The sequence below is a fragment of the Cyprinus carpio genome, chromosome A20 (assembly GCF_018340385.1).
Source record: "Cyprinus carpio isolate SPL01 chromosome A20, ASM1834038v1, whole genome shotgun sequence".
NCBI classification, from domain to species: domain Eukaryota; kingdom Metazoa; phylum Chordata; class Actinopteri; order Cypriniformes; family Cyprinidae; genus Cyprinus; species Cyprinus carpio.
The window spans coordinates 10,616,160-10,643,098 of record NC_056591.1 but is presented as its reverse complement, the minus strand read 5'-3'; the positions used below and the strand labels follow the sequence as shown (position 1 = coordinate 10,643,098).

General features: G+C 37.6%; 1 pseudogene; it reads right to left on the bottom strand.

The window, feature by feature from the left end:
- Window positions 1–1,256: 1,256 nt before the first annotated feature.
- LOC122134323 lies at window positions 1,257–13,501 on the bottom strand (annotated as a pseudogene).
- Between the last annotated feature and the right edge of the window lie 13,438 nt (window positions 13,502–26,939).

Here is a 26,939-nt window from a genome sequence, read left to right as displayed (position 1 = left end):
CAGATAACATTAAATAAATATTTTAATAAATAAATCTACCTGAAATAGTAGACCATCTGTGCACTTCTGGCACACTCTTTTCATCATACTATGCTTTGGGACATCCTTATTTTAATCTCACATACTATTTAGGATGGATAGTATGAACATTGGGACTCAGGGCCAATCTTTGAAACAAGAGAAAGTGAGCGCATGGAGAATGATTCACGAACAAATGTCATAAGAGGATCTCGCCAGTTGAATTTAATACCTGAGCACTGAGCATGAATTAAAATTTATTTAATTGTTGTAGGCCTACTCTTAAATAAATTCTTTAAGAAACAGACATTCCCTTGAAACTTGGGCGTTATGTTGTAGGCATATATTTCATATGTTAATACACAAGTCTTGGTGATTTTTCAAAACTTTTATTAACAATGTCACATTACATTCTTCTAAAACTTTAATCTCATGGATTATAAACCAGTTTTAAGTGTAGCCAGACACTGTAAATTTACGATGATAAAAAAATCTTAATTTTTTGTGTAATATTTAAAAGAAAAAATACTGAAGGTTACAACATATATTCAACTGACTGGTTTGACAGTTTTTTTCAATTTGAACTTGTCTGCTAAAATTATAAAAGTGAAGAAAAGTTGGGGAAAGAAATATACTTTATAATGAAATCTTTCAGATCATTCAGTTTCATGACTGCGTTTGAAAAAATTGGGGTTTGTCTAAGTCATATGATCCCTCAGAAACCCACAACCGTGATTTACCCATTATATGTGTGTGTGTGTATATGTGTGTGTTTCTGATTAGTGCTGCTATTCCTCTCTGGTGTGATATGCTATTTATGAGAGAAACACTTGAAGATTAGCAACATAAATAATTCATCAAACAGCTTATTAAATAAGTATGGCAGTTGAAATTCTTTACAGGATGTTATATATAGTGTAACATTTTAGCCTCTTCCACTTCTAGCAGTCACGGTGAAGACAAATCCAGCAAAAGCAGTCTGGCAGTCTTGAAGTTTTAAAACAAAGCTTCACACAGCGAATCAAATGGAGACCACTCAATATAGCCAGAGAAGTTCAGAAAAAGTTCCCATTTGAATTTCAACAATATTTTTCCTTATTTGAAATGGTTTATTTAGGGACAGTACCAATGAAAAAATGTCTCGGAGGATTACAGCATAAATCAAAACATCCCTTTATAATCAGTTAAAAATACCACATCCAGTTTATTGTTTGTGTGAGATCCCCCCCCGCGGGCAGCTAATCCAGCGGTTCCTGTTTGATTTCGAATGACGGAGGTCGTGACCCCACGGTGACTTCTTTTGAGCTCTCTCCTCAGAACGTACTCACTGAACTGGGTTGAGTCCACACCACCTCCACAAGAAGCAGCAATCTCAAAACCTCTTTGCTGCAGTCGCTCCAAAACCTGACGAACACAAAAAATCCCAAACACACGCCAAATTATTATCCTTTCATATTCTACAAAGAGTAACCAATTAATATACACTAGTGTTCAAACATTTAGGGTCAGTAAGGTTTTAATGGTTCTGCATGAAGTCTCTTATATTTTATTTAATTGATTTAAATTATTTAAAAATGCAATTTATTCCAGTGTTGGCAAAGCTGGATTTTCAGCAGCCATTATTCCAGTCTTCAGTGTCACATGATCCTTCAGAAATAATTCTAATATGCTGGGGTTTGGTGCTCAAGTCAATTTTTTGTCACGTTTGATCATTTTAATGCATCCTGGCTGAATAAAAGTATTAATTTCTTTTAATAAAGAAATATTTTCACAGTAGAAAATATTTTTCTCCACACAAATAGTTAAGATGTCTAGAGGTACAGACATAGCCTCTGAATCAACTTTCTCTTGTCAGAGAAATGCTTTATTTGTTGGGATGCACATGTACTTGCTTTAAAGATGCTATACTATAAACAATCACTGTTTGAAAAGAACAGTGTGAAGACATTTGTGTCTCACAGAGAAGAAAAAAAAAACAGCATATGGATTTAGAATGACATGAGTAAATTGTGACTATTTTCATATGTTTGTGTGAACTATCCCTTTAATTGAACACCCCTGGCACAAAATCACTGTTGTCTTCAGTTTAGAAAAACAACACAGCAAAAGTGTTATAAACCATCTGTCCAGCAGCTCTCTCAACTTAATAAAATGAGATACTTAAACCACTTGCTTATTCTGTCTTTCTTTCAGTCTGTTTCTACGTCTCACTCTCTCACAGTTTCTTCCAGTCCTGCAGATATTCACTCCACAGAACTGTGAGATCACATTCCATTAGTGTGCCTTAAGGATGTCCCTTCCTCTTTTTCTCTCCAGCACTGCCACACTAAATTTCCCTTCACCCCAGCCCACCACCAACCTCTCATTTACAGGTCAAAGTTTCTGTTTGTCTGCATTGTGTGACTTTCCATCATGCTTTTGTCCTTCAACCCTCTTTTCCCCTCATTTTTCTTTCCTGTCTTCTGCCTCTACTTTTCTCAATCTCCTGCTTCCATTAGTGTGACGGCAAGTGCCAGGGGCCAAAAGATTTAATAAGCAAACAGGATTAGACAGCCTCTAGACACACACACACAGTATGAAATGGTTACAGAGCACAGTATAGGAAAAATTGAGCTCATATTGTACATTCATTCCCTGACATGAATCATAGGCCAGTGTTTGTAGTTTCTAATGCAACATTTCTGGATGAAGTTGTTTTAAAAGACTTTCGTTTGAAGTCGTTACATGTGGTGTAACCATAAAGTAAAAAATAATATATTTTCTGTACACTGTAGATACATGCGAGCATACACTTCTTGATCATTAAAGTTTTATTTTTTTATTTATTTTAGAAATAATGTTAATTTTGTTATGTCAAACTACACTGTTTTACTGGTGTAAAAACAATTTAATTAAACAATAAACTAACATTTATATATATATATATATATATATATATATATATATATATATATATATATATATATATATATATATATATATAAACTGAAATAGTCTATTCTTTTAAAATGTACTCCAATAATCTTTATTTACAACTTAAAAAAAAAAAATTTTTTAGAGTGTACTTGATGTTTTCTTTTCAAGAATTGAATTCTTTTAAAAGACATTTTTTTTTTTACTTCAACATGATATAAGGACAGTTGTAACACATTTTTGTGTAATATTTTTTGGCTGTTTATGGCTTGCATGGCTCATGAATTCTAAAAAATCTGTAAAAAGTGATCAATACTTCCTAAAAAAAAAATTTAATATAAAAATAAGTAAATAACTGGATTTGGCTAGTGTGTGAGTGGTGTTTAAGGTGTCACGCACCTGTACAGAGTTTAGGTGGCAGTATCCATTTAGAGGGAAGCGTATGACGTGAGTAGAATCGTGGTTCCAGCCTGCGTTGACGGAGTTGCACATGACGTCTCCTATCTCTGGAAAGATGTCCTCGATGAGGGCTTTATCACCGCTGAGTGTTATCCTCTCTCCCAGCTCGGGGGCCACGCGCACTACCACACACTCACACAAGCGTGATGTGTACCTAGAGTCCTGCTCCGAACGCCAGCGCTCCAGCTCAGCCTGCAGAGGCTGCAGCTGGAAATAACGGGCCTCCTCATACAGCAGAGAGTAGTCCTACACACACAGATACACAGAGAGATGGCACAACTGTTAGGAAGGATTCACCTAGAAATGAAAAATCAGTCTTTGTTTATGGCTGTATATTTATTTTGATTTTGGACAGACTTGGTCACTATGAACTGTTGTATGGCAAGAAATGTGTAGTGATCCTTCAAAGTACTTTTACATCTGTTTCATTTTTTCAAAAAAAAAAAAAAAAAAACAGCTCTGCGTAATATAGCAATTTGTGTTTGATTAAAAATGGACAGAATGTTAATTTTGGGGTGAACTATTCTTTTTTTTATTTATTTAAAAACATTCCTCAGTATAACATCAATAAAAATGCAGCATAAGATTTTAATTCCTACCTTAAAGTCATCTGGAATGAGCAGTTTTGAGGTCCTGAGGAAGTTTAATATGTAGCGGAACATGTGTCCATCACGATCTATAAAATAATGTTGCTTCAGGCTGTCCAATACAATGGGCTCCGTGCCATCAAACAAACGACCAATCCTGTGAGAGGAACAGCCAGATGTTAAAATATTTAGATGTAATCGAACAGCAACAACGATTACAGCTTTCTTATGCAAGGTCTCTCTCTCTCTCTCTCTCTCTCTCTCTATTTTTTTTTTTTTGAAAGGTTTTTTCTTTTTCTATATCTCTCTCTCTCACACACTTTTCATTTCTCAATGATTTATAAGCTTTTTTCCTCATAGAGGACCAAAAATGTTTACTGGTATTACTATCCTTGTTGGTCCCCATAATATAGGGAATACAAGGTACACACACACATGCACAAACACACAATTAATTACAAATATAGCTTATTTTTTAATCGCAATAGTTTTCTGTTTTTGTTGTTGTTTTTCAAAAATCTGCAGTCAAATCTTGGAGTTCAAAAGCTTTTTTTAATGTTTTTGGTACTCAAGAAACAAATATTATATAAATTGATAGGATTTTTTGTTCTTTAATTTTTGGTATTTTTATACTTTTTTTATTTGTTGGCATTTTTTTATTTTCCCATGTTTTTCCTCACATTTTTTTTCTAATTATGTTGTATATACAATAAAAAGTAACTATAATCAAGTATGTAAGACTAATTCAAAGTTCACATTCTCACATACAATCAGTCTGAACAGCAGTTTCATGTGCTTCTAGACAGAGTAAGTTTTAAGATAAACTGCTCTAGTCCAAATTCCACAATATACTTCAATACAAATATACAAATGTTGTCATGTGAAAATAATACATAGTGATCCAAAAGGCCAGTTAATGGACTAATGTCTCTTAACTGCAATAACAATGGTTTTACCAATGTACTGTTTTTTGTTTGCGCTTAAAGAGATGTCAGTTTGCAGAAAATTGTAGTGACTAGGTGCTGCTTTGATGTTCTTGAATTTGATAGAAGTTTGAGAACCACTGTGCTAAAATATTCATTAAAAACAATCATCTGAGTGTGCTCATGTAAATACATGAGACTTTGACCATTTTTTCGAGTTGCACAGTCTGCTTGAACTGCAGCCTGTGTCTGCATCAGCATCACGGAGGGCAAGGCCGGAGGCGGCGAACATCATTGCTCCTGACGACGCAAATGTCATCATCCAGCGCCTTGCTTCCTGGCTCTAAGATGAGTGCATTGTCAAATTGATGTTGTTTGTGATCAAGTAGCCATGAGGAGAAAGGATCACAACTGTCACTGATGCCAATGCTCTCAGAAACATCTATTTGACAATTACAAAGGCTTTCCAAGGCCTATACTAGATTATACAAGAACCGTTTGCATTTCTACATGAGACAATATGTGTGAGACTCAGTATTTCTATGCCACTGTAAGGGACAGTGGGAGAAGCAGAAACTGTGTGAGACATGTGTGTGAGCAGTTGTGAAACAAATGGTGCTAGTCTGGCTCAAAAGCGCTTTAGGCTCCTTTTGGCCTGTGCTCTGATGTTTGACTCAGTCAGCAGCTACAAGACAATAATGCCTCTTTGGCATTGCAGAAACATACCGGTCAGTGAGCTAATGAGCACAGACAAGCCGCACATACACACACACTCACACGCAAAACACACACATATGGAGCTAACACACATCATAACGGACTTGTGTGTGAACAGACGTGTTCAGAGGATGACATGCGTTTCAGAAATTTTAGGCTGACTGCCAAATGAATTGGAAGACAGTAAAATAAAATATTATTTTGATTGGTAAAAAGAACACCTCCCTCATCTATTATTAGGGCAGGTTTCCGAATTTTTTTGGACTCTCATTCAGATTCCTGGAATCAACTCTGGAATCAATTACTGACTGTTGCTTTCAATTCTTTTTTTCAATTCTTTTCTTACTATATGATATAAAAGCTAACATCCTTTTAAACTTCCTTAATAATGGATGAAAAGATAACAGATGCTGATAATAATCATTCATTATCTTTTCATGCAGTTCAGAACAGTGCTTAAAGTTTATAAGATGAGTTTATTCTTTTTATATAATTTAAAGGACCTAGAAACAAATCCATGTGCATCAGTGTCTGTATTGTGTGTTTTAGGTGCAAAACTTTTAAATTAGGAAACTTATCCAAGACATAGGCTAATCAATATTTGTCAGTTGTATGCTTTTCAACATGCTGAATCACAAAATGAAAACACACTCATTAACTTTAATTAAAGGTAATAATCGGCAATATATGCTTTTATTTGAATGTTTCATCGTGACCTTGACATTGATCTGTTTAGAAACTCTATTCGCAACATGCACCTCAGAATTCTTTTCTGGAATCAATTCCCAGCCCTATCTGTTACACTATGGTGTCCATTTTTATATAGTTTTGTGTCTATGTGTGAAATGTACCTGGACTCTGGGTATTTGGTTAATGTGGCCAGGCTGCTGGTATACATGTGACCCCCTACATCAATGTGGACCGGTGCGTTGGCCTTCGTGAGCTGTGCAGGTGTGGGGATGCCAGCTGTACCCAGCGGGGAGACCGGCGAATGTGCCAAGATCGGCCGAGTCGACATGCCCACACTGTTACTGCGATTTTCCTGAAAAAAAAAATTGATGATAGGTAAGATAGGCAATTTCAAGATTAATATTCATATTAGGAGGTTAAATGAGTCAACATAAAACGGCATTTGAAACCCACTTTACTTTGTTGAAAAAAAACATGGGACTTGAGTTTATGGATCAGGATTTGATTGGATCATGTAAAGCGGACACACACCAGAATGGAACGAGGTGGTTGGAAGGGATGGGCTGAACAAGTAAAAGGCATTTGTGACGTCAGCAGAAAAGAAATTTCACAGGCCCATGGGTGAAAGTTGATGGCCTGCCCGATGACCCTTGATTTTGGCCTGTCGTGCAGTCCGTGTCATAATATATTGTTTCAATTGATTCATGCATTCATGTACCATTTATCTGAGTCACTTGTGTATTAACTGTTACTTGTATTAATTACCTGAAATACTTACCTGAGATATTTATGAGTAAAGTCAGATGTGTGGAAGATTTAGAACATTTCTGTGCATATGGTTATTTATTTAATTGCTTACTGTGATTTGATTTAAGTATCTATATGTATTATTTTGTTTCAACATGTTTATGACTATACTGTGATTTAAATGTTCTTAATTAATCTGAAATACAATGTTTATTAAAGACAACAAAGAAGACCACTTGGGCAACCACTAACTCTTGTCTCTCTCTCTCTCTCTCTCTCTCTCATTTCTTTTTTTAAATGTCTGTTTTAATATTATAATAGGATTTAATGTAAGATTTACCTTCAGACCTTCGTAACAAATGTTTGGGCACCACTGGTTTAAATTTTACCAATTTTAAATTTTTATTTTATGTCAAAAAGGAGTGTGTATTACATAAACAGGTGTCAATTTTAATTTCATTTTGACTTGATCTCTGTCACTAGCTGAAACCATACAGAACTGCAGGCTTCCTCAATACTTCTATAGGCCCTTTTGCCTCCAACTCCCATCATCCATTGTCCTGTGTTTCTGGGAATCAACTTCGCTAACTTATATCACTCTCTGGCTGCACACTGAACAAGAATGGGAAAGTATTTGAACAGAAACACCTGAAGCAGCCTCTTCATTTGGTTACCGTGCCATGAGTGTGGAATGGGAGCACAACGCTAAATAACACATACATAAACACAGATAATCATTTCTACCGGTCTTGACAACTACATTTACAAACATAAGTGGAAATATTTAAATTGACCTGTTACGACATTAATGGTGATTTGGCTGTCAGCACTACACAACATTACAGCAGCGCCACTCTCATTAGTATCAGTAGGGGCTCGTTCCATGGGCTTCGTCTGACATAACACTGCTTGTGCTGGGAAATAACTGTTTGCTAAATCTCAATGGTCTTGAAACAGCCATGGGCAGAATTTCCTTTAAAGATGAAAAACAGAAAAAAAGTAAACTGTAACATAAGTATACTTGTGTACTTAGTGCACTATCAATGCATTTTTTGCCTAGAGTGGAGTAACGCTATCTGAGTCGACTGTCTTACGGAATGAAACTTGCTGAGAGAATGAGTTCAGCGGACTGGCTTATACAGCGACCTGAAAAAACAAGCATCAACCCTTGGTAATACGCAGAAACAGAACATGTGCAAGTAAACATGCATCCAGGCTAGCACATTAAAGCACTAATGATAAGCATCTCTGGCACAACTGGGTGTTTTAGCGGCTACAGATTTCTAATGGTGGCTGAATGGGGAGTTATGCCTAGGGAAGAAATAACTTAGATCAAAAAGACATTTTCTTATGCATAATTAAAAAAAAAAAAAGTTGAAAAAAATTATATTTGCATTGTAGACAATGAGAGAATGAGAGCATGTGGTGGAAAATGTTTTCTTTTATTGATTTAGCAGGGGATTTTGACAAAAATAAAATAAAATTGTACAGTCAACAAATATATACACAACCAACACACATATAAAAAAAGTCATATATTTTTGCCTAAAATAACAAAGCTGGTTCAGTGAACTAAGCAGTAAATAAGTTCAACCCAATAAAGTTAAAATATGTGTTACATGTCACAGATGGTGCTGGCAGCCAGAGCAGGGTGAGCGATTGGCTCTGCCATTAGTTAATTGAAAAGATGTTGACACCAACTTATACTCTGGAATTGAGGATGCTCCAAATAAACAAGCAGGGTAGGTTAATTATTGTAGTACTTATGTGAGAGAGTGATATTTATGGTGATGTGTAAATGTACATAATGGAATATTTTTTGTATATTATTTGTGATTTGAGAGTGAGAGGTAGAAAGAGAGTTGGTAAGATATACAGTATACAGGTCTATAGATCTAGCCAAAAACATCAGAATAAAAGTGAATGAAAATGTTGCAATGGATGTCTACATATCACTGTTTAAGCAGAACCTATAGTGTTTACTAAATAAATAAATACATAAATAAATGTTTGATTTAAGAAAAATGTTTATTAAGAGGAGGTAATTCGTTGTTTGCTTTTTTTTGAGTGTGTGTATTAATTCTTTTATAATGTTTTGTCATCAGTGGTTTCTTGAACAGTAGTCAGGGTTATGAGTATGCCATTTAAGCAACATGTGTCAGAAGCTAGTACAGTGTTGGTTTACTTAGTGTACATACTATCCTTCTAAACTTCTGATGACAAAATAAATTTGTATGTTTAAAATAACTGTTCAAAGGATTGTGGTTAAAAAAATGTTACACTTTTTTTAAAAATTGTTTTTGAAAGTGACAGTAAAGACATTTATAATGTTACACAAAATTTCTATTTCTAATAAATGCTGTTTTTTGGAAGTTTTTTTTTTTATCATAGAATCCTGAAAAAAAAATAATTGTATTACGGTTTAATAAATATATATATGATATATATATCTCAGTGTTTCCCACAGGTTTTTGTGTGACTGTGGTAGGTGGTCCTCGAACCCTCTAGGTGGGTGCGGGTGCGTGCTCCCCCGTAAGAAAATTTTGGTGCACTTTGAGAGTTTCTTAGTAAAATTCTGAGAGTTCACAATTAAGAGCTCCAACACAGGTTCAGTGTGCAAACTAAAAGAAAAAAGCTGGTGAATTTACTTGTTCTTGAAATTTAAAAAGGGGACTCTCTTTTTAGTTGTGATATAGTGTCTCAGTCTCACTGCTGAATTTGGAAGCCAACAATTATTTTTAGAATAAAATAATAATAATAATTTTATATTATTTTTCCTATGAGAGTAATAGCCATATATTGTAAAACAATTACACTGTGAAATAAATGAAAATGTTTTTTTTTTCAAGTATATTATTTTACCTTATACTTCTGCAGTAGGGAAAATTGCGACTTTTGTCCTAATTTCTACAAGCAGGGGCCTAAAACTAACTTTCACATCTGCCAGTGGCTGGTAACTCGAGAAAATTCACAGCCATAAATATTTTCTTCCTTGCGCCATGAAACTGTTTTTGCAAAAATTTAACTAAACTAAACTAAACTAAACTAAAAATTAGAACCAACCACTGCATTTTAATCACCATACGAACAAAGATACAAAGATGAAACCTGCATAAAACAAAAACAGGCTGAATGAGAACACAAATTCACTCTCTGACAGCAGGTGGCGCTTCTGGATCAGCAGTGATAAGAAGGGAAAAAATGCCAGCGAAACTTTTGTGAAGTCAGTTTCCTTCATACATTCATAATAAACCCCCACCCCAATATTTATATTTTTCTTCCAAACAGTGAGAGCTTGCTGTACCTGTACAGTATTGTCTCTGTGCGCGCGGCTGCTGGCTCACAGTCTAGTAATGAATGGGAAACACTGTATTATAATATATGCATCTCAATAAATTAGAATGTTGATTGGAAAAGTTTAATTACTCATTTCAGTAATTCAACACTCAAATTGTGAAACTCGTGTATTAAATAAAATTCAGTGCCACAGACTGAAGTAGTTTACGTCTTTGGTTCTTTTAAATTGTGATGATTTTTGGCTCACATTTAACAAAAACCCACCTATCCACTATCTCAACAACTTATTAGAATATAGTGACATGTGCAATCAGCTAATCAACTCAAAACAGCTAATCAACTCTCTCTCTCTCTCTCTCTCTCTCTCTCTCTCTCTCTCTCTCTCTATATATATATATATAACTCTCTTTCTCTCTCTCTCTCTCTATATATATATATATAAAATTGTATTAATAATTGTGATAACGTTCAAGTATAATATATATATATTTATATATAATACTTGAATGATAAAATTCATAATGACAATATAGCCAAGTTTGCATTTAAAAAAAAGCACAGGTATAAACTCTTCAGGATGAATATGTTTAGTGTAGTACAGGTACTGTTGAATCCTTGTTTAATTAATGTAGTGTAATGCAGCACATTACACTATATTAATTAACACACACTACACTCAGAAAAAAGGTACAAAAGCTGTCACTGGGGTGGTACCTTTACAAAAGGTACATTTTTACCTTTTAGGTACTACTATGTACACTTATACTTATATGTATCTTTAAGATACCAATATGGCCTGTTTAGGTACAAAGGTGTGCCTTTTGAAAAGGTACCACCCAGGGTGAAAGCTTTCGTACCTTTATTTCTGAGAGTGTATAAAACATCACACTAAAACAGCTCACTGCAGGCATTATATTTAGGAGTCGTTGGGTTTTTGAGCCCAGCACAGGCGCAATATTAGCTCATTCCTCCGCAGTGCAACGAATGCTTTTTATTTTTCACACTCACCTTCATGCTGAAGGGTGAAGAAATCAGTGCTGTTTTTAGTGCCAGCCTACTTACAAAGCATAAAAAATATTCACCAACATATGAAGGAATCAATCTTAATCACATCCCCAAATGGACCACTGCTGGCAATTTGTGTTTACTGCTGCCTCTTGGCAAAGATGGAGATGATGAACTTGTTTATATGGGTGGTTAGTTAGAAAAAAAGGACAAATTCATTAAATGTGTATTAATCATAGTCTAAAAACAGACTTTAAAAAACACATATAAACTCAAACAATTATACCAAAACGAACATGAAAACGTACAATGCACTTGTGCATTAACAGGAACCAAGTGACACAATTCAAAAGGTGAGATTTCAGCCTGAAATCGCACTCTGTTTCACAAAATAAACACCATCATAACCAAAATGACATTATAATGAAGTAAATCAGGGATCTTTGCTGACAAATGTTCCATGGCAAAATGACACACACACACACACCACACACACACACACACACACACACACACACACACACACACACACACACGCCACACAACACACACACAGATGTAGAGTCAAATTTGACATCCCCACGTTGTTTTAAATCATTCATTTGCATAAATATACTCAGTGTGAAAACTCAATTGTCCTCTGACTGATGTGATTGACAGACAGCAGGGCTTCTTGTAAAACTAATCTGAAGGGCTATTCTAAGCCCGTGTCACGTGTCAAAAACATTTCGTCTTTATACCGACGGTGCTGAAGACATGAAACCGCTATTACCTGTGAGGGGAGCATACGAGGACTCTCTCCGTTGGGTTCGCAGTGAGTGGAGACCAGCGCTGTGACAGTCAGCAGTGTCCGCGCACTCCACGGCGGCGCGCGCGCAGAGTCTTTTTCGGCGATGCCCCCGGGTCCGAAACGCTTACCGGATACACGAGCGTCCGCGGGCGTTTGATCACCTTCTGCGGTTTGAGCTCGGTCCTCTTCCTCGCAGTGCAGCACGTGCTGAAGTTGCGCTCCTATGTTGGGACGTTTCCGGGGATACGTGGAGAGGCGCTAACTTTGACCCCGATGCCCGCAATATCGCCGTTGAGCGTTGCTATGGAGACGGCGCCGATGCAGTGTTGGTGTCTTTGACAGTGTTTGCGCGGCCCGCGACAGCATGGCATCTGCATCCTCGTGCCCAGCAGGTTCTTGCCGATGGCTTTATTCTCGTACCACGTCGTGTCGGTGTCGCTGCAGTGATCCCCGCGGGCGCTGGAAGAACGCCTTGCAGAGAGGATTGCGCTTCGAGAGGTACTTACAACGAAGCTCGCGTAGGGACAAAACTCCGTGGCGGTCTCGTACATGCGGGGCAGGTTGTCATCGTCCGTGTCCGATCTTTTTTTCGTCCAGGACGCGGAACGAGACTTGTGGTACGGCCCGAGCGCTTTGAAGTACACAAACTTGCGTCCGTCCTCGTCCACGGCCAGCCCGAAAGAGTCCTCCTCGAGCTCGCGCTGGTTCTCCCGCCCCCTCGTGCAGAAGTACATGCAAGTCTCGAACCACACTTTGTTGAGCAGCCCGAACGGCGAGCTGGCGCTGAACACGACCGAGTTGTAGAGTTTTCTCAGGTCGGAGCGCGTGATGGCTTGCTTCTGCACCACGGGACCGGCGCCCTGCTCCTCCAGCTTGCGTATGACCGCGGCGAGCGCGAGGTTGGCGCTGCGCAGCTCGGGGTCCTTGGTGAGGTCCAGCGTGCGGCAGAAGGGGGGCTCGTTCAGGTAGCGGTTGAGCGAGCTCCGGATGCTGATGAGGGAAGACTTACTGTACAGCTGTCCGCTTTTTGGAGCGCGCCTCCGAATAGAACGAGCGCAGCACTTTGCAGAGCGCGTGCTTGTCCATACTCTCAAAGTCCGTACTTTGCGCCTTCTCCGTCAGGTATTCCCGGAAGATTCGCACTGCGTACCGGGTGGCCAGGCGCGTGTTCTCGCTGAGCCTGGAGCGGTGCATGTCTCCCTCAAGTCCCGAGTCCAAAGCGGCGAAGAGCGGGTCTCCCGCCGCCGCCGACTCGAGCAGGTCCGTATTCCGCATAAGGACCGCTTCCCCCGTTTCCACGGCAGCAGCGCAGCTGTCGGGCTCCCCGCACTCCTCCCACTCTAACTCGGCTTCTTCTTCTGACACTCTCTCCCTCTTCCCCTGTGATCTGGATCTCCTGAATCTCTGCTTCCTCCTCTTCCTCTCGCTCGAGCCTCCATCTCTCTCCCGTTCCCCCCCGCCATCGGGTCCGGTTCATCATCTCTACAGGCAGTGGTCCCCGCTGCCAGGCATTCTCGCCATATTGCAGTCTGACAGTGTATGAGTCCCGAGGCACTGCGCATGCGCTATATTGTACCGCAGAGCTGAGAGCTTTTGTGCGTTTTAGTGACCTTCAGCTACGAAAACAGGCACGCGCTCTTAAAGGTGCAGGGAAAGGGGAGCTAGATTGCCCAAAAATAAAACACACACACACACACACACACACACACACACACACACACACACACACACACCACACACACACACACACACACACACACACACACACACACTTAAATGGAGAGCTAAAGCGAGAGAAAGAGGCAAACGGTCAGCTATACTCTGTATTGGACTGCAGCAGAATTAAGCACTAAATTATGCCTTTATTACACCCACACAGACACACACCTGCTAATTATTAAAGGCTATGCAGCTCAGGCAGGCTGACTTGATTTGGGAGTTTCCAGTAGCACATGTGATCATGTCTAACCCGAGGCCACATCCATATACTTGCTAGAGTGTATACAGCCTTTTGTGTACGTGTGAGAGGAAGAGAGAATGTGACAGATTGGAGGGAGGAGAGAGAGATGAATGTGTGGTGAGCTAATTGAGATTTCTGTGCATGGTAAGAATAATTTCAACAGAATAAAGTGCACACCGTGGGTTTGTGTGTGCAATGATAACCAGCAGGCAGAAAAAAACTCTAAAAGGTGAAAAATCACAAAAGGAATAGTTCACAAATAAATAAATAAATTGTCATTACTTTCACACTCCAACGTCACACCATAAAAATGATGATGAGTTCTAAGTAAAGATTGTTAGAGGATTTGTATTTTTTTTTTTTTACAAGAAAATATTATTTCATTTTTTCCACTTGAGGAGTTTCATGTGTGATTCAATGTGTTACTTGGCATTCTTTATGTGTTTGTGAAGTTTACTAGCAACTTTTTCTGAAAAATGCTGAATGAAAATTTTTCTCGACACTTTTTTTTTTTTTTTTTGCAGTGTACGTCAAAGAATTTTCCTGCACAATTTTTATGTATAATAAAGAGAATGAGGACTGGGGCTGTCAAGCTACAAATAAAGCAACATAAAAGTATCAAAAACATGTTCATACACATCTTTAAGTCTTTTGAAGTCATAAAATACCTTTGCAAGGGAAAAAATCTAAGTTAACCAGAAATCTTGAGAGCCATTCTAGCTTTATTTGGCACATTCATGAGAGGCTGAATAATTTCAATCTTTTGTGTTGACTCATTTTTAATAAACCAGTTGTTCCAGTTTACAGAATGGAACTGATTCAGTTCTGGTTCAGATCAATTCACTGAATCACTGACTGAAGTGGTTACCAGCTCACTGACTGGAAGATTATCACTGAACAACACCTTATGGCTTCATAAGACTTGCAATATAGGACCCGAGTCATACGGACCATTTTATGATAACTTTATATTGCTTCTGCATCCAATCCCCATTCATTGTCACTGCATGGAAAAAGATTTTTTTTTTTCTCAAAATGCTGTCTTTTGTTCCACAAAATCAACAAGGGCATTAAGGTGAATAAATGATAACTAAATCACCCACAGTTTTTATGATGTTCCAGTGTGGCTGGACTGTATTTAACTTCTACTGTTCTGATATGCATTTATGTGCTGCGATTTGCAAATGCAGCTCTGCTGGGGGCTCACTGCAGACTTTTCTCAGGTTAGAGCAGATTTTCATTTTCCTCTCTTATACTCCTCCGTGTAGCAATAGAGGCTATTGTAATGTTAAACAGTTGCCCCTCTGAACTGCATCTTCGCATGGATATTTTCATGTAGAATGATTATAGAGTACTCAGTATAAAATTGCTTTTGGCCCTGTTAATAAAGACCCATGCTCAATCTCAAAATCTATACGGCAAAATATGCCAGTTTTCACTTCATTCATTACATTCATCCATTAATACAAGATCATCCTATATGAGTGACCTTGATCAAGAACACATTCCTAAGTGCTTCTACATTCACGCCTCTCTCCTCTCCCCTGTGTTTGTGTGTGTGTCGTGAGAACCCTGAGGCAACTGCTGTCTCAGTATGAACAGCACAGAGCTGAGGTTTGGCTCTGGAGAATAAGGCAGATGTTTGTCTCCGGCGCTGTGTCTCAGAGAGAGGCAACGCATGAGGAAGCGGATTTTAGAGCTCAGTAGGGCTCAAAGCTAGAGGAGGGATGAAAAAAAGCTCTATTCATCCATCAGCAAATCAACAGCGATCATCTGACTCATTAACTTTATACAGTCAGACTTTCCACAGTCTTGTGAACATTTCTTTTTAAGGAAAAGCTATGAGTAAATGCAGAGCCGGCCCTAGACCTTTGGGGGCCCTAAGCGAAATTTGGTTGGAGGCCCCTTTGACCGTTTTAAGTAAAGCCTAAAGAAAAGCAATGACTACCTTATTACTATACTGTACATATTATATCTACTATGTTATTTTTAAAAAATTTTAGTCTATTAAATTGTTTTAATTATTCTATGTATGCTGTATGTTAATTATCTTTTTTACGCTGCTGGTCCTGAGTAAGTATTTCGTTCTTATGTGGCAACATGTACAGAATGACAATAAAAGACCTTGAGTTCTTGAGTTGATTCCATGTTTGATGTCTAACAGGAAATTATGACACCACTGAGCTGAATGGCAGTGAAGTGCAATGAACACACACTGATGCTTGCTAACTTGCTGAATAAAAAGACTGATAAAGTGATTTTCACTGACAATCAAAGAAACATTTTTTAATTGACACCAGAGTGTAAGAGGCACAAACAACAGCCTATATATACTTTAAATGAAATAGAGCAAATAGAATAACATTTAAATAAAATATTATATAAAATAAATAATAAATAGGACATTTAAATGTTTGAAATTTTTCAAATAAACAAAATTAACAATAACATCTAAAAACACCACAAACACGATAATAGAAACAATAATAAGAATTAGGTAACATTTCAATAGAACTATTAAAATCCAGACTTGTGTATTTGGTGTGCGCGCCACATGCATACATGGTCTCCTTGGAAAAAAGTAACTTTGCTAAAAAACACAAAAAATGAATTAAAGGTTGTTTCAGCGATATCAGCCCCAAAAAGGCCCAACCACAAATGAATCACATTCATCTAATCTTTCCTACGATCCGCTAGCTGCCTGCCTCATAAGCATGCCCGTCAAAACGCGTCTCTGTAGGCAGCCTATGGCTCTAAGATCTGTACAACAAAAAAACAATTGGTTTCACCAACCACTCAAAACCAAAACAAATAGTGTTCCAACCAATCACCGACAGGGGAGGGTGTTGTGAGGTTTTGCGCTCGTGCACGGCTGCACGCGAACTCGCCATAATAAAGAACTAAATAAATAACAACTGTGCTTATCATGATGCCTGATAAGAGCGCTGTAGGCCCATTTTATTTTTATTTATTTATTTATGTTACCTTTTGATGTATGATTTTTTTCACCCACTAGCTAGCAGTGACTCTAGGGGGCCCTCTGCTGGCCACGGGGCCCTTTGCAATTGCAAAGGTCGCTTAGTGGCTTGGCCGGCTCTGAGTAAATGGCAAGTAAGAGTGTCTGTGATGGTGCTGAAAAAAAAAACAAAATATTTAAATAATGAGTATATGTCATGTAGCATAACCAAGTCATAATAATAATAGTAAAATAATATTATAGTCATATTATAGTCATAGAATATTAGTCATTGAAAACATAATTTCCAGAAAAGTAAAAATAAATAAATAATATATATATATCTATATATAAAATGTATATAATAATGTATAATTTTTATAGCTTAAACATTTTATACATAATATTATTACAAATATCATATAGTAATTTAAAATTTTTTTTAAAAATATATATATTTTTAAATAAAATATCAATAGATATCATATTTCATTATTTGAATTATAAATTCTGAAATATCATTAAATTTGATTAAGTTTAGTTTGGTGAACCTAAACTGACTTTGCCTTTACTCATAAAAAGGTCAAATTATTAGACAATTTAAGTTTTTTTGACATTGACACGTCATGAGGGTCTGAAGAATTCCTCTCTATGATATCATTTCCTGTTTTATGTTTTCTGCATATTGGTTGCACCACATGACTCTTGACTTTACTCATAAATGAGTTTTAAGAGTTTTTTTTTTTTACTTTACAGAATTAAAATAATTAACTTCAATTGAGAATTTAAAAACTTGAAAAATATATATTTAAGTCATGGTATGTACAAACTGTACTCTATTCATGTTTTTTTTAATAAATTAATAGATTCAGAGGGGGAAAAATTGCCATAAAGTACCACAAACAGAACTAACAATGAACATATAGAATCAGACTTCTGTAGTTAGTTTTAGTTTCTTGCGTTAAGCAAACTTTGTTCGGGCCAGTACAGGGTTCCTCCAGCACTAAACATTCTGGACGTCTTCCTCATCTAACATACCCGATTCAAGTTTTTGCTCATTAGTAAAGTGCTCCATAACCTGAAAAATTGTCAAATGAAAAGACCTCAAACGTGCAGTGCTGGAGTTCCCGAGGTTCACAGTTCCCTGGGAGAAATCTGCCGTATAGTCTCTCGCTTGAGGCCACAATGCCAATACAACCGGATCGTGATCTCGGTAACTCGAGTATTCAGGTTACCCCTAGCGAGAACTAAACCTTTGTGTTAGACGCCCAAATCCTAATCATTTAATTTCCAAGCACCCTTTTTGCACGGGCCGAGGTAATGCCGGACCTGTATCTCATTTCTCTCCTCTGCCAGCAACACATATATCCCTGTGTGAGGATGAGCCTCCATTTTGAAACGAGAGACCTCTCTCTTCTTTTGTCTCATTCTGTCATCCCTGCCACAGGCATGTCACCAGAAACAGCTCTGACATCTCTCAAAGGAAAGAGAAGGAGAGGGAAAGACAGGGCGAGAGAGCTCGAGCAGAAACGGAAAAAAAGAAACCCTCCTTTCCACATTTTAAATTCTCGTTAGCAGAGCCCATTTCACACCTAGATACCCAATTAGCAATTAGCAAAGCTTTAAAGTGCAGTCCTGAGCCAAGGCCCTGATCCCGGCCTGATTTGTATGCGCTTTGTGCAGATAGCGATAAGAGAGAGGCTGAATACATGTATAGTTTTTAAATTTAATTTCATAATCATTTGCATGGCAGGGTAGCCTGCAGGCGAGAGGGAAAATAACATGCCCACTCTTCAAAAGGGAGATCAGGCTCGTTACATGGCTGTGCGGAGGATTGGAGAGGGGCTTTTTATGTGCAGGCAGGTAATTTGTTCCCTGACTAATCTGAAGAGATAGAGAAGTTCAGAGGAAGCACTTTTTAAAAAACAGTGTGAGCGCAGCATCACAAATCGCCTCTACCTCCGAGGCTTGGGAGAGAATGAAAAGCGAGTGAGAGAGAGGAACACCAAGGTGCGATATAGCTGAAACCTACTGCCAGAGCCCCGGGCTGCCAAAAAAGAGTAACTACTGAATGTGTGATGTGTGTTGTCTGGGTATGTACGGCTCGGAGAGAGATAGAAACCATCTCGGAGCATGCCAACATTGTGTGCCATCCAGTATGGGAGAGATGTAAATCGTATTGAGCACCTGTAGTATGTGTCTATCCTCTGCCAGCACTGTGTTATTTTTAACATCTCTGTTTTGCTATATATATTAATATATATATATATATATTATTATTATTATTTTCCCATTTTTATTTTAGTTAAAATTTAGTAATTTTGTTGGGTATTTTTGTCATTCAAATTATATATATATATATATATATATATATATATATATATATATATAATATATATATATATATAAATAAAATAGTAAAAACTTTATTAAATATTTGAGCATATTTATTTATAATATGAAATATTTATTTCAAGTAATAATTTTTAAATGGTTTAGTTAATGATTATAACCGTGGTGCTGGATGGTTCATGTTTAAGTCTTTAAAGTTAAATAAATATAAAATGTTCTAAATATTTTTAATGTATAAAAATACATAATATGTATCATAATAAATATGTGTATTATAATTATAATATTTACATATATTTCAGTTAACATTTTATTTCAAGTAAGGTTTTTTTTTTTTTTTTTTAATGGTTTTAGTTAACAAAAATAACCCTGCTGATGGATGGTTCCCGTTTAAAAGTCTGGCCATCAGGCTACAGTTCATTTCACATGTTTGTGGCACAATGGGACCGAAGATGGAAAGACTTGCATGACATTCTGCGCTTAATCTTATCATATTCATGGGCGCATATGCAAAGTATGGATGTGCCGTGAAGCGCTGAAGACAGCATGAGGATTAGTAACCTGTGTTTTGAGGTGATTCCAAACCCATATTAACATGTTGAATATTCTACAAGAGTGAGTCAGACAAATTCAGCAACTCTGCCCTGTCCGTGGGCAGCAATTCAGCTCACTGAGGGGGCATGCGATCCATTGTGTGCGTTTTAGTGGGTGACTGGGTGTTCTGTACAGGAATGCATGTGTTCTCTATGAGACCAATTACATTTGTACTTTATGATCCCCTACAGTTATACAAGACTCTTTCCAGATTTAACAGATGAGGCTGGTGCCCGACTGTGTCATTCTCACATGCCAATTTTGTCTGTGCAAAATTTTTCTCAGAAGAACAGGAACCTGTATTTTTATAGTTATCAACTACAGAGCTCAAATCTGTCTATGCACATTCCCATCATGACAGTATTCACTAGCATGACATTTTCTGAATACAATGTCAAATTCGGTTTTGTTAAATGGTTAGGATGTCAAAAAAGTTCACGACACAGTAGGTGAACAGGATGACGTACTGCATCCACTGGGATTCTGAAATGTGCAACCAAAGGACACCTTGCTTGAGGCAACATGAACTGAAGAGCCCTGAGATTTGAAAAACGTTATCCAATTAAAAATTTTAAATAAATAAATATATTTAGTACATACTATTAAAGTATGAAAATTCAGACAGACAGAATTTCCTATCAAAAATGACCTTTTTCCAACCGCTGTGACTTCCTGTTGCTGTACTTCTGTGAAAAAGTATTTTTAGTGAAAAAAGAGCTTATCGAGATTTTTGGGGAATCATGTCTTTTTTTTTTTTTTTTATGAAAACCACATTTAAGCAAATAGATAGACATAAATATGATAAACGAGATATCTATCTATCTATCTATCTATCTATCTATCTATCTATCTATCTATCTCAGAAAGAAAGGTACAAAAGCTGTAACTGGGATGGTACCCTTTCAAAAGTTACTAATATTTATCACTTAGGTACTACTATGTACCTTTAAGGAATTAATATGCACCTTTTAGAGGAAAATAAGATAAAATCGAATACATAAAATAAAATAAGATAAAATAAGCCCAGATAGATAGATAGATATGATACTTGATACATAAGCAATTTGCAGTACAACACAGTTTTGGGAATGTGTAAGCACACAGCAGAGATACAGAAGCAAAGCCCTCTCTAGTGCACTCTAGTATGCCCTTTTTGATACCTCTCTTGGCCAGGTAACCTAATTAGACTGCATATCTAAAGACTCATGCCAGGTGACAGTACCACATACTTCCACTTGGACAACAACTGGCAATTCCACGAGCTGCGAGCCAACAGAATACAACTTACAGGACACAATACACTGGTCAAAGAAAGCATTTAAAACTGAATCACGCGACATTCAGTGCACTTAAAATGCGATTCCATTGTAGCACGCGCGTCTTGTTCCTCTCTTGCGCGCTCTGAGCGTGCAGCAGCTGTAGCGTATTATAGCCTGCGACGAGAATGAAGGAATGCTCGACTTTAACATCGCTGTTAAAAATAACAACCGCCGCTAAACACAAATAAACAAGAAAAACATCCTCAGTGTCATTCAGAAAGTGTTACAAATGCCTGAAAACGCACTCTAGTTGCGATCAAATTTGCCATTTGGCAATCCCAAACCTTATAGTATGAATACAAAAGCAGCCGCGGTGTTGAAGAACAGATTTTCATAATCGCTGTCCACATTCGCCTCGCGTTCAAAGAGCGTGCGACTTATTGTAGCGCATCGCGAAACCTAATCGAGGACGCCATTACTACGATATCAGTCAATTATTCGAGGCTACGCTACAGAACAGTTTTACATGTGACAACGCACAAACTGCTTCAAGTGTCGTTTTGCGCTGCCATTAAACATATAGTGAAGCGACAGGATGTAAACTGGGAGAAGATAAATATTTTTGTCCCAAACGCGCTCATCCTCTGGCACATGCGTACATGCAGCTCATGCGCTCTGAAGACCCACTGCCTCTCTCTGTAGAAAAAACCCCACAAAGCCCAATCTGGCGCTCCTCACCTGGTACATGGGACATCCAGCGTCGTGTCACCTCTCCGTGTTTGGGCTCCTGTCCGCGCCCCTCGCTCAAGCGCTGAGGAATGGAGCCCAGCTGAAGCGGAATTCACAGAGAGTCGCTCCAGGGGTTTCACAACCCCTCTGGGCCAGACCCGGATAGAGAAAGAGAGAGAGGGAGAAAGAGAGAGAGAGCGATCTCCAACAAACGCCCCTGCAGATCTCTGCTCACTTCAGGAAAACTAGTGAATTAACCGATCACAAGAATGAGCTATTTGTAATACACAAAAATGTGCAGTTTCTCTTATTCTAGGATGTAAAAATGGATCTGGTGATTTTTCTGCCTAAAACAGTCGTCTTCCTTCCTACATCTTGCAGCGGGGACGCAGATTGGAATGGTTATGATTAGTTTTGATGGAACGCTGCCGCAGGCGCTTCCTGCAAATGGATGGTGTGTGCGCGCACGGGCGCGCTCACAGAGGGGGAGAGGGCCATTAGCCTACACAGATTGAAACCTATGGCACGGCTATGCAAAACCTGTAAATATTTGGGGATTTTAAAACAGTGATTGTGAAAGGTAACTGAAATGAAATTTTTACTCTTAAAATTATTTTATATGTATTAATATATATATTTTTTTTCTAGTTTTGCAAAGCCCTAAACTATTGCATTAGCTAGAAATGGCCCACTCTGAGTGCAGTTTATATGCCTTCTTATCCAGTTCAGCTAACTGGGAAGGTCATGGAAATGTCATAGAGATTCATCGCTCAAAAGGTGTGGAAACTCTGCGGGTAACTTTTTAAGCAAAATATGAACTATGAACCAAAGTTTTTATTTATCACCAGTTTTTGGTGTGACTTGTTGAATGTATTTATTGTATTGGAAATGTCACTATGAATAAAATGGCTTGATGTGACATATTAGCTACACATTACATGCTATTATGGAAAAAGATAGTGAATGACAACGGGACATTTACACACACACACACACACACACACACACACACACACACACACACACACACACACAAGAATGACAAAGGGACATTTTCATGAGAGCATTATGGCTGATTCCACTGTTTTAGTCTTTCTCTATGGAGACAGACTACCATCAGCATCTTATCTTTAGTTAAACAAATGCAGGCAGCTTTCTTTATCTTATCTTTTCTTATTCGCCCTTACTCTCCATTTCTTGCTGTCTGTCTCTCTGACAGAAGAAGGGATGATAGAGGGTATTAATCTCAGTCCATTCTCATTGAAAAGTGTTGCCACTCTTCCGCATCTCCGGTGATGAGACACATCATTTATCTGCCTGTTCTCTGTGTGTCAGGCAGAGCCACGAGAACCATGTGTGTGTGTGTGTGTTTGAGAGAGGCTTGAACGTGTGTCAGGATCGCATGGCAAAGATTGAGAAGGTATGATAGAGTAGGTGTGCTGCGAACTGCGCGAAAAAGTGTGTTTGCATATGTTTATGTGCGTGTGTGGCACCTTCTCAGTTCACTCCAGGCACTGTGAGAATCAAACAATTTCATGCAGCGAGCAGAAGGGGAAATGAACTGAGCCGTGAGCCATAATAAAATTATCCAAATGTTATTATGGCGCCGGCTGCCTCTGTCCTACTTTAATACACACTTTCAGCTCCTCCGGGTCTCCTGCTGGCACTAGCCCTGCTGAATAAATCAACATTAGCTTATGTCTAAATTATTAAGGAAGTGACTTAGGCTCCTGTTTATTGTATAAATTATTAGAAGGGTGAAAGTGTTAAATGCTTGATTTGCCATTTAAAATTCAAAATTCCCTAAGTAAGGGCTATTTCTCGGAGTTTCCGCATGGTGTGATGCATAATGCGCACGCGTGCCTGCGAGAGTGCGTGAATATGTGCGTGTATTTACAGGAATATAAATCCCTGAGGTTGACATGATAAGGTGAGAATGAAAATGGCATTGTTTTTGGTAATTAAAAATAAATAAATAAATATGTATTTAAATTCTGATTTGCTCAGCTGCGTTCCAAGCCTTTTAAATATAAGAGCACTTTTAAAATGAGGAATAAAACACATTAAATGTCACTGCTTGCCAAAATATTGGTGGAACAGGCGAAATTACACTTATTTCTGGGAGTTATAGGCTCAGCCAATTTTGACAAGAGAATTAAACTAACTTTGTTGACCTTGACAATAAACACCAATAGGTCTGTTTCAGATAACTCACATATTATTACAATAAAAATGTTAATATGTCAACAGAAGCTTTTATTTGGGATGGGATTAATAACGATTAATCAATTTGACAGCCCTACTGCTTCATGTGACTTTTTGTCAGCCCACAAAGTAAAATAAATACTACTAATAATTATATAAATATTTTGTTACATGACACATAGGATATAAAAGCTCAGTTGAGGTGACCTGTCCAAAGAGAGTAAGTTAAATATAAATAACAATATTAGGTGAAATATCATTCTCAGGACTTGAGACAGGCCCTCATATTGTTATTGTATATCTGATTCATTTATTTATGCTTTCAGTCACTCAAAGAGACTTTCCTGTAAGGACAATAAGTTGTGCAGGAGATTAAGCTTTATTTAAATCAAATCCTCAGACTATTTAACACTCAAACCATTATTAATGTATGTTACAATCAGGAAGATCAGAGTGTCATTCTTGAAGATGTAGACACAACCTTCCACACACAGCCCATCACTGTAATTTGTCTCCAGGAATATTCATTGGGCTGCTTAATATTACACAAAACCACAGTGTAAGCTTGCATGAATATTCATCGTCAGATTGTTGATTATGTTTAGCCTCTGGCCCTGGCTTCAACTGTCACTGCATCAAACTTTTGTGCCTGTGTGTATGCTTTGTGTGTGTTTCTTATGCGTGAATCGGCCTAAATGACTGACTCTGCTTTTGCAATTTTCATCACTTGTTTTGGTGTTTAATGTCCGTAATGACTTGTGAGTCTGTTAAGTTGGATTAATGCACATTCATTCAAAAAGGCTTTGATGCTGGTAGTCAGTCGTCTGGGTAGCTTTCTATATGCATTATGATGGAGAATCTCCTTTGTAGTCACATGGGAAAATAAATATTTTAGCAGACTAACTGCTGAGTTTTTTTCTTTCTCCAATTAATTTAAATGGAGCAATTAAGATTTAAATTTCCATAAATAGCTAAGGGGGGGATTGAAGAGTGGGGGGGTTGCCTCTGCTACAGTCAAAAGCCTTGGGATTAACCACCTTCATTCTTAATTATAAATAAAAATATAAACAGTGCACACTCTTCCTCACTCCCTCCCTTTCTGATTGATACACATATACAATAAGATTCCTGCACCTTTTAACCAATGAATTTAGAGTATTTAATCATTATTTTCCCAGTCCTTTGGGATAAAGACTGTTTTTTAAGTTAAAAAAATAAATAACAGGGATTGCAAATAGAAAGAACAAATTATTGGCAACACATTTTAATAATTATATTTAACAGAAATTTCCATGAACAATTTTATGATTTTTTTTAAAGGTCTAAACATCAAAATTATTCCTACAGAAATTCCAGAATTTGTATGACCACATACATGTACAAACTCATGCTCCAGGGAGTGAAAGTAAGGGAGAGTTATAAAAGTGAAAAAGGCCAGCAGAAGGAGAATGACTTAGCAAACTGCATGTCTGCTGCATTCTACAAGAGTCTTGGTTTGATCACTCACCAGAAAGAAGAGCTAAACACTCCCTGAAACAATATCAGCAGAAATCTGGCGTTTTTCACTGACAGCTAAACAAATGTGCTTCAGCATCGTAAGGATGTGCTGCCCTCTGCCGGTAAACAGATGTAAATGCAAACAAGAATTAAAGGGTGAAATGGGCATAAGAAATTCCAGTTATTTTTTCCCATTTTCAAATAATTGTATCAAACACATGAGTTAAATAAAAAGCCTAAAATAACATACTTTTATTAACAAGTTGGCTATTAATATGAAAGAACTGAGACTGTGTTTATGCTTGATTGTGACGTGTATCAAACAAAATAAACACTTCTGAACACTTAAAAGAAAAATTAATCTCAATCTTTTCACTTGTAAAATTTTCATTGATTACATGTTTTCTCAACAGTATGAGTATAAGTAAAGGTGGAAGGACACAAATATGTGCGACTGATGTGATATCATGTAAATCATAGGTTGACAAATCATGCATTTTGGGTTTAATATTACACACACACACACACACACACACACACACACACACACACACACACACACACACACACACACACACACACACACACACACACACACACACATATATAAAATAAAAAATCATCCAGGGTTGCAACTGTACAGATGTTTGATAGAAACATTCAAAGACATAACATTATAAAATATGAAATAAAAAAATACTCAATACAACATTAGGGGGAAAAAGGCAAGCAAAATTATAAGCGGACAAATCATGCATTGTCAGCTCAAATAGAAAATAAAACTCATTCAGGGGTTGCACTTTTGTACAGATTTCTGACAGCAACATTCAAAGACATAACATTAATAACTTTAAAAGAAAAAAAAAACATTAGATTTAAAAGGGAGAACATGAGGACAGAAAGGGTTAATTCATACACATGCACTGAGAAGGAAAATGATCTGCATTACTATGGTGATGATCTAATCTCAACCCTGATTGCCAGGTAATAACCCGTAGACCAAACAAAAGCGTTACATTTGCTTAGATGTGAGAATCCCATTTAGTTATTGATTCAGTAGTCGATGAGGTGCATCTGCTAAAGGATGTTCAGTGACTGACTAAAATCTTCAAAGTGGATTCTATTGGATACGAGGTCTATGGCCTGTGACTGGCATACAAGGAAGAGCGTTTTTAAGCGAGACCATTAGGTGTTCGTAGCTCATTCTTAATGATTAAAGTTAAGTGTTGTGAGTCTTCAGT